General features: G+C 38.0%; 1 protein-coding gene across 1 annotated transcript in view; it reads left to right on the forward strand.

Moving 5' to 3' along the window:
• LOC107696070 (LIM domain kinase 2-like) overlaps positions 1 to 9,283 on the forward strand; it is a 49,030-nt gene that overhangs the window by 1,878 nt on the left and 37,869 nt on the right. The gene's annotated exons all lie outside the window — the stretch shown is intronic.

Below are 9,283 nucleotides of genomic sequence, written 5' to 3' on the forward strand. Positions count from 1 at the left end.
ACAGCCCAGTGCTGGGTAAAATAGGGACAAACCCAGCAATTGGGTTGTTTTGACCCAGCGGTTGGGCTACTACCCAGAAGGTTGGGTTAAACATTTAACCCAACCGCTGGGTCAAAACAACCCAATTGCTGGGTTTGTCCCTATTTTACCCAGCACTGGGTTATATTTAACCCAGCATTTTTTAGAGTGATGCAGCATTGTCTGTTGGCTGGTAAGTGGGATTTTAAGGATGGATGTCCAGCTGAGCAGCAGCCTTGCCAGGCTGTAGACGAGCATGAACAGCCTATGCTTTTAACCTAGGATTTTTAGCCAGAGAATTGTTTTATTTACCAAACTCCGTACACAACTATACAGAATTACTAAGAGATAAGGGTGGCCCAGTTGACCAGCAACCGAGACAAAGAGGAATGCTTTTTCTTTCCTTTTCAGAGAAAAATATGCAGACTATTGCATTCAAGTGAAAGCTTTGTTTTCTTTCACACCTACATGTAGGTATTATGGGCTGCTTAGTTCAATGTTTGTCAGCAACTACTAGGAACTCCTAGAACCTTCATCTTCTAGGGGCTTGTGTGTTTTATTTATTTAAATACAAGAGAGAAATGTTTGTTTGTGTAAGAAAAACAAACCGTGAAATGATGAAAAGTGGTAATGGGACCATGAAATGGCTAAAGGCGTCCTCTCTTTTTCCAGCTCTCTTCCAGCTGATCAGTGGTTAAAGGGTTAGTTCACCCAAAAATGAAAATTCTGTCATTAATTACTCACCCTCATGTCATTCCAAACCCATAAGACCTTCGTTCATCTTCTGTGTCACTCTCAGCCGCCATTCACGAGAGTACCACGACGCATACTGATGCAGGAGCCAGTGGTCTGACGTAGAATCCGGATGCGCTGCACCTTGTTTACAAGCAGAAGACGACACGCACTGTACAAAAAACAGTCTTTGTAAACATGTCTGAATATTTTGACAGAGAGGATGACTTGCAATTTTTTCCCAGCTCACACCGGGCTCAGACAGGAGTTTTAGACTGATTTATCCCCGATTTTCCCCTACCGAGAATCTGAGAAAAAAATCTTGTCGAGGACCTCGGTCGGTTCCGATGTTCAGTGCGGATTATCTGGTAATGTGAGGTGTGTACTGATCGAATCTTGCACCTCCCGATCTGCTCGCACACAAATCGGGGCCACCCCGATCATATCAAACATGTTTGATATTTAGGATTTTAAATCAGGATGATCACGGCTATGATTACGTCAGCAAAACAAGCTGCTGTATGGGTCCGTTAGATAGAGACGGATATGATTACGTCAGCAAAACAAGCTGCTGTATGGGTCCGTTAGATAGAGGAGATGGAGAAACTGCTTGTGGAAGTTTTGCAATAATGCGACTGTCTGCATAATGTGTTGAAAACGTACCACAACCGTAAGGACAAAGAGTGTATAAAGCTACTAGCACGCTAGCTAACCTTTTTTAAACACTGCTGAAACGTCAATGACGATCTGCTGCGTGAGATCACGTGAGGTGCTCCCTTGGGCATGTGTGCGATGCGACACGATTTTCAGATCTTGTAGTGTGTGCGTGTTTAAGATTTGAGGGAAGCAAATCTGCAAAGATTCTTCTTACGTGTGTGCTGCAACTAGATTTCATAATTGGTTAGGATTTTAAAACTCCTGTAGTCTTAGCCTGGCTTTACTTATTTGAGCCTGAATTTACAGACAAAGAACTAAGAGAAATGGACGTTCTACGTCAGAATGCTGGCTCCTGCATCAGCTTCATCACACGCATGCTTCGTGGTACTCTCCTGAATGGCGGCGGAGACTGACACGGAAGAGAAGAAATTGTTGAATGAAGTCGTTATTATTGTTTTCTTTGTGCAAAAAAACGTATTCACAACAATATGGTTGAACCACTGATGTCACATGGACTATTTTAAATTCTCGTAGCTTAGCTTCATAACATTACGGTTGAACCACTGATATCACATGGACTATTTTAACGATGTCCTTTACTACCTTTCTGAGCCTTGAATGTGGTAGTTCCGTTGCTCTCTATGCAGGGTCAGAAAGCTCTGATTTCATCAAAAATATCTTAATGTTTGTTCCGAAGATGAACGAAGGTCTTATGGGTTTGGAACGACATGAGGGTAAGTAATTAATGACAGAATTTTCATTTTTGGGTGAACTAAACCTTTAACTATCAAATGGCATGTGTCTGTGTAAAGGTCCTTTTTTAAGATAGATTAATGTGTCATCAAAATAGTCGCACCCCTAGTTAAAAAACTGCCTGCCAGAGTCGTTACTGTCAGTATTTCTAAATGCATCAACAAATTGCTCTTTTTTTGTACCGGTAACCATTGTTGAATAAAGGACATCAGTTAACATAACTGACCTCAGGAAGCTTTTTATAAGCTCTAGCTGTAGTTTGTCAAACTTTAACATATTGTTTCTTATTAAGCATTTCAGTGAATTGAAGTAGAAGCTTTTGGAGGACTGACTTAAGCTTTTGGTCAGACCTTTAGACTTGTTGAAACTGATTAGAAAGTTACATTTTTTTATTTATTTATTTATTTTTTTTAAGAAATGACATTCATGGATGACCATTAAAAAAGTAATTCCAAAAGTCCATAGCCTAAGTTTAAGGAACTGTTTTATCATCATGATTGAATCAGTAATTTTCTGGAGACTAGGACCATATTGAGGCTCTGAGGCTTGTGTTTCTTAATGAGAACAGAAATGATTCCAATGCAATCTGGAACATGGGTACAGCCTAGGCTTTTTTCCACCTCTGTTGATGTTTTTTTTCTTGGTTGGATATGATCTGTAAGTTTGAGTTTCCCAATTAAATCATATATAAGCTCGTTGTCTCTGGCTTAAAACCATCACAGGGTTTATTGCCATAGTCTGGTGCTCGATTACACATAAGCAATACATTTAGTGATTAACTTCTTTCTACTGTTTATTATTTGTTTGTTGATTGATATTTTAATTGACTGTTTGCTCCTCTGTGGAATCCCTCTTATGTTATGGCAGGCATTCCCTACTTTCCTGTAAGTGTTTGGTTGCAGTGAAGGTAGGGCTGCACAATTAATCGAACTTCTAATCGCGATTACAATTATGGATGCCACAATTACGTAATTGTTCAAAGCGGCAATTAATCGTTCAAAGTCCACGTATGTTATTCTGCGTGCTTAAGATGCGTTTTTTTTTTCTACATGTTATCTTAAGGGTTATTATAATACCATGCATATTTGTACTTTTTTATAATTTAAAGAAGAAAACAATCCGATGTATTGTTGACATTTGAGGCTTAATACTATAGAAAAGCACTAAAGGTTTTTCAGTTAGTGTTTTCAGCTTGTTTATTTTCATATAAAATTATGGCATGCAGTTGCATAAAACAATGGTATAAACATCATTCAATGGAAATTGTGATAATCATAATTAATAATCGCAATTACAATTTCAAGGGAGTAATCGACAATTATGATTTTTGTCATAATCGTGCAGCCCTAAGTGAAGGTAGGATCTCCTCTCTGGTTAGCTGTCACATTCCCAGACATCGGCTCATAGCTCCTGCAGACAAATACAAGACTATATTTTTTTCCCTTTCTGTAGAGCTGTTTTTGTCAAATGTCCAACTAATGCCCCTTTTGTGATTGGAGGGACAGGCTGAACTCTTATGCTTTAATGACTGTTCAAACTATAACTATAGGAGTGGCTGGAATGTCTTCTGAATGCGTCCTGGATCTGAATTTTCTTTTTAACTTGCATTTACTAGTTATTAAAATGCGATTTGTTGTTTGAAGTTTTATAGGCCTGGTTTCACAGACGGCGCTTAGACTAAGCCAAGATTAGGCCATAGTTCAATTAGGACATTTAAGTAATTTTTATAAACATGACATTACAGGTGTGCATCTTGAGACAAAACAAGGGCACTGACATATTTTAAGAGCAATCAGTGCAAGTTTCTTTCAGTTGAAACAGCTCAGACATACATTTTAGTCTGGGACTAGGCTTAAGCATTGTCTTTGAAACCAGGGCATAGTGTTATAGCCAAAACATTTTAATACCATCTTAACTATGATCCCATTTTTTTGTTGTTTATTGCTGTTATTATCTCTTAACTTCCTTAATTAAATTGTATTTATTTGAAAGTACCTTCAGATAGCAATGTTTTTTAGTTATAGTATCGACTGAGCTTAGTAACCTTTTGAGTCCAAGCATAGCTGTTTTGACCATAATCACATCTGCCATCTTTAAACACAAGAACTTTTTGAGATAATTTTATAAGCACAGGAATTTTGAATGTAAGTTGATTATTTGGATAGGACTTTATATGTCTGCTCCCTTTATTTATTTTGATCCTTATCATTTGGTACTATGAGCTAACGAACATGAAAAGGAACCTGCAGGGTTTAGGAGGTCTGAATGCCAGTCGTGAGCACCGGAATGTTTCTTTGTTAATGTGAATGCTAGTGGAATGAAGGAAGTGAAGGAGTGTTTGTTCTTTATCTGTACTGTTTGTCTTGGAGTGTATGTCAAGGTTTGAATAATTTCTTTTATTTCACCTGAAGCCTGTTGTTTTTCCTCTGGGTGTAAGCTGGAACAGGAAAGAGAACAAGTGTTGACTCTTCCAAGCAGAACTAATAAAAGACAGAGAGTTCCTGAGATACTTGGTCATCGAAGTAGGCGTTACAGAAGTTCAGTGCGAGTTGTTTACAATGGCAGTACTCAAAGTCATTGTGATAATTATTTAAATGTCCCAATAAACATCAGTTGTTATCATCTGTCATATGTCTTTTAGAGGATTAATAATTTAATAATTTAAATGGTGAAGGGGTTGAAAATAACAAAGGTATTCACAATATATTGGTTATTTTGTATACATATGTGTATGTGTATGTGAATGTGTGTGTATGTATATATATACATATATTAGTAGGGCTGCACGATAAATCGAAATCGCGATTCGACAGAAGCTGCGATTGTCATGCGTATCTTTCAGTGAAGCAAGGTTCTATGATCAGCAGTAAATCTCCATCCAAAGGCCAGAGGGCGCTCTCGCGCTGAAACTCCAAATACGCCTTGCAGAAGAAACCCAGGAAATGCCTATAGCGGTAGCTGGATAAATGGAAGATTTAACTGCTTTTATTGATTCAACGTGACTTAGTATTATTATAATTTTCATTAAAATAAAGTATATTTATAATGCAATGCCTTTATCACTGCTTAGAATACTATGAAATATGTTGTGTGCCTTATTCTGTGTAAGAAGCCACATCATCTCACAGAAGGATTTATGTCAAACACTCGACTGACGTTATGAAAATAGTTTGGAGTAAAAATATGTTATTAAATGTGGTATTTTCACATGCTTTAAGATGGAGCAGCATTTACTACACAGAGCTGTAGTTCACTGAGAAGCTATGCAAACAGCTGTCATTATCGCGAACGATTTCTTCGATTTCATAATCGCCCAATAAATTTGTCACAATTTTTTTGCGTAACTTGTCAGTGAACTATGGCTCTGTGTAGTAAATGCTGCTCCATCTGAAAGCACGTGATGATGATTTACTGCTGATTACAGAACCGGCTTTACTAACAAAATGCGCATGACAATCGCATTCGATTAATCGTGCAGCCCTAATATATAGGTATTGGTTGATGTTGCATATATACTTCCATTCAAAAGTTTGTAGTTGGTAAGATTTTTTAAATGTTTTTGAAGTCTCTTATGCTCACCAAATCTGCAAAAACAGCAATATTGTGAAATATGATTACAATTTAAAATAACTTACTATTTTTATATATTTTCAAATGTCACATGATCTATTAGAAATTATTCAATTATGCTGATTTGATGCTTTTTTTTTTATTTTATTTTTTTTATACATATTATGTTTGCCGTCACAGTTTACATGTTGCAATGCCTAAATTTCCTTTTAGCATTTAGATTACAACATAAAACTGCATAGGTATTCTCCATTTAGAACACGTCAGACATGTTTTGAAATTAGTGACCGAAATGTACCAGTCGCATCTGGTGCACAGGTGAAAGTTTGTCATGTGTGCACACCTGCTTAGCCTTTGCAATGTCCTCACAGATGTTAGCCAGAGAATGATTCACAAACCTTTTCATCTGCTATGATGTCACTGTCGGAACACAGGTTGCCCAACTCGTGAGCAGGTTTTACCCCACAGGCACACAAATGGTGTCCTTGATTGGATGACGAGGTTCTGCCCACTCTACGTGGGTGACTGGGTTATTTTGTCTCCCTATAGAAACAGAGCTTGTCAACATTCCTCCAAACAAAGGCAACAACTGGGCACATGGCCAAAATCTAGCTGGTTCTGTCGACAGGCTTGAGGGTTTGGTGGCCTTCTCACACTAATGCGATCATTATAAGACCATCTCAGCACTATGTTGCTTTTCCACATCCTCCCCACATTCATTCCATTGAGTGGATTTTTTTCAGTTTTCCCCATTTCTTTCCCTCTATTTCCCATTTTCTAGCACATGGTGTACCAGAGAGCACGGCCTTCAGCAGAACATTGCATGCCAGATGCGTCCCTTTGGCACTTTGTCTTGTTGGGTTTCTCAGAGAGTTGGTTTCAAGTGATGGTTGGCCTTCAGTTTACAGGCCTTGGTTTAGATGCTAAAAACTCTGCACAGCATAGCTCTAAATGTGAACTGCAGAGTTCTAAAATTGTGGAAATAAAAACTACTAGAACTTGCTTTTATTTAAGTTAGTAAACCCTTAGAAATTTCCATTCATACTGCACACCGAGATGTGATGTGTGCCAAATCAATTTTAATAGGGTAATTAAAAAGATAAATTGTTAATCCCTTCAGCACTGGAGTGTATTCATGTTTTCCTCATTGTGGAAATAAAGATCATTGTACTTCTGGAATATGGCCTGAAGACTATTTCCTGCTTGGATGCTTTGGTTCAAACCTGGTGGCTGTTTACCTCCTTTCCTGACCAGAGTCTTAAAAAATTTGGTAACTATTTTCCAAACAACATGACTGATTTTACTATTGTCTGAGAGATTAATCTTGCTATTTTGCCACAGAAGCAAAAATGTTTTTCATTCTTACCTTCAGGTGTTACCTTTAATTTTTGCCTTTTGGAGCACTTAGAATCTAAATTTCTGAGCAGAATTGTTGCTTCACTCACAGTGGAAAATTTGACCAGATTTGCTCATTAGAATTAATTTTTTTTTCTTTTTCTTTTTTACAGTGGGTATAGAAAATCACCCTCCTTTAAAATAATCAAATTTTGTTGCTTTGCAGCCTGAAATGAAGACGGACGCAGATTTTGTTTTATCCAGCTGTATTTACTCAGTGAAACTTAAAACACCAACATGTCAGAGAAAAAAAAGTAAAAAAACAGAATCACTGAGTTGGAAAAAGGATCACCCCATTCCTAAAAATGACTTGTAAACTCAATCAGGTGTAGCTAATCACCTTCTCAATGACACACAAAGCCATTTAACAATCAACGGTGGCCATTTTGATTAGCTCAGCATGAAAAGAGCTTTCTTGGAGCATTTCAGTCCTTGGTAATACAACTGAAGCAAACAATCAACTGTGGGTGGCAAGGCACTGTCAAAAGATCTCAAAGGCTTTATCAATGCGTAGAAGCACACTGAAGTCTGTTATTAAGAAGTAGAAGGTATTTGCAACAACACAGACCCTCCCTGGATCAGGTCGTCGCTCCAAACTGGATGAAAGAGCAGGAGGAAACTGGTCAGACAGGCTACCAAGAGGCCTACAGCAACTCTGAAGCAGATGGAGGAATTTATGACAATGAGTGGTCATTGTGTGCATGTGACAAAAATATCACAAATTCTCCACAAATGTGGCTTGTATGGGAGGGTTGCAAGAAAAAGCCGCTCCTCAAGAAAGGCCACATGCAGTCACAACTGAGTTTTGCCAAAACGCACCTTAAAGATTCTGAGGCAGATGAGACTAAAATTGAATTATTTGGCCTCAACACCAATGGCAAAATTGACCACACATTGGATAAAGGAGAAAAAGGGTGAATGTCTTTACATGGCCTAGTCAGAGCCCGGACTTCTGTGGAATGACTTGAAGACTGCAGTCCACAAACGGTCACCATCAAGCCTACATTCATATAAAACACCCGCGCCGTGTTATGATTTTGAAACGTGCAGTGCTCATGTTTATTCAACGAAGTCAAACGGCACAAATAAATCAATGTATGGGAAACACTGGTAATGTATATCGAAATATCGGAAATGTGTTTAAAAATCATATCACCGTTATTGAAAAAAATTATATCGCGATACATATTGATATTGAATTATTGTCCAGCCCTAGACGAAAAATGTTCTTTCAAGTTTTTTCCCCTGACGAAAATGAGACTATGAAGAGACAATAAGAAGGTCATGAAACGATAACTGAGACTAAATGAACATGCAATATCATTGACAAAAAAGGCGAGACTAAAATGTAGCTAAAAGAACAAAAACTTTAACAAAACCTTTTTATTTTTGTTGAAAAAAAGTGGAGCCAAAACATTTCAGACTGCTGTACAAGACTATTATGCTAGCGTTCATGTTTGCGGTTGCAACCATTAACGTTACAATCAGCAACCACTATCACAAAACATACAGTCGAGATCCATGACAGAACACAGACTGTCTGAATGACACTTTCATTTAAACAGAAAACTTATTGGTGTAAGAGCAACTTAGTCATGGCCAAAAGTTTTGGCAGTGACATAAATTTTGTGTTTTCCAAAGTTTGCAGCTTCAGTATGTGTAGATTATTTTTCCACATGTTTCTATGGTATACTGAAAAACAATGATTAACATAAGTTTTAAAGGCTTTTATTGGCAAAAAGTATAATGAGTCAGTATTTACAGTGTTGACCCTTGTTCTTCATAACCTCTGCAATTCGCTCTGGCATGCTGGATATTAGCTTCTGGGCCAAATCCTGACTGATGGCGATCCATTCTTGATAGGGCTGCACGATAAATCGCATGTGATATTTAACTCGCATCTTATCAGTAAAGCCGGTTCTGTAATCAGCGGTAAATCTCCATCACCTGCAGGCTTTCACATTGAGCAGCATTAACTACACAGAGCCGTTGTTCACATTAAATATCACATGCGATTTATCGTGCAGCCCTAATTCTTGACTTATTAGTTCTTGGAGTTGATCACAATTCGTGGGCTTCTGCTTGTCCACTTGCCTTTTGAGGACTGACCACAGGTTCTCTATGGGATTGAGATCCGGGGAGTTGCCTGGCCACGGAT

This window comes from Sinocyclocheilus anshuiensis, unplaced genomic scaffold, assembly GCF_001515605.1.
Source record: "Sinocyclocheilus anshuiensis isolate Anshui unplaced genomic scaffold, SAMN03320099.WGS_v1.1 scaffold935, whole genome shotgun sequence".
Lineage (NCBI taxonomy): Eukaryota > Metazoa > Chordata > Actinopteri > Cypriniformes > Cyprinidae > Sinocyclocheilus > Sinocyclocheilus anshuiensis.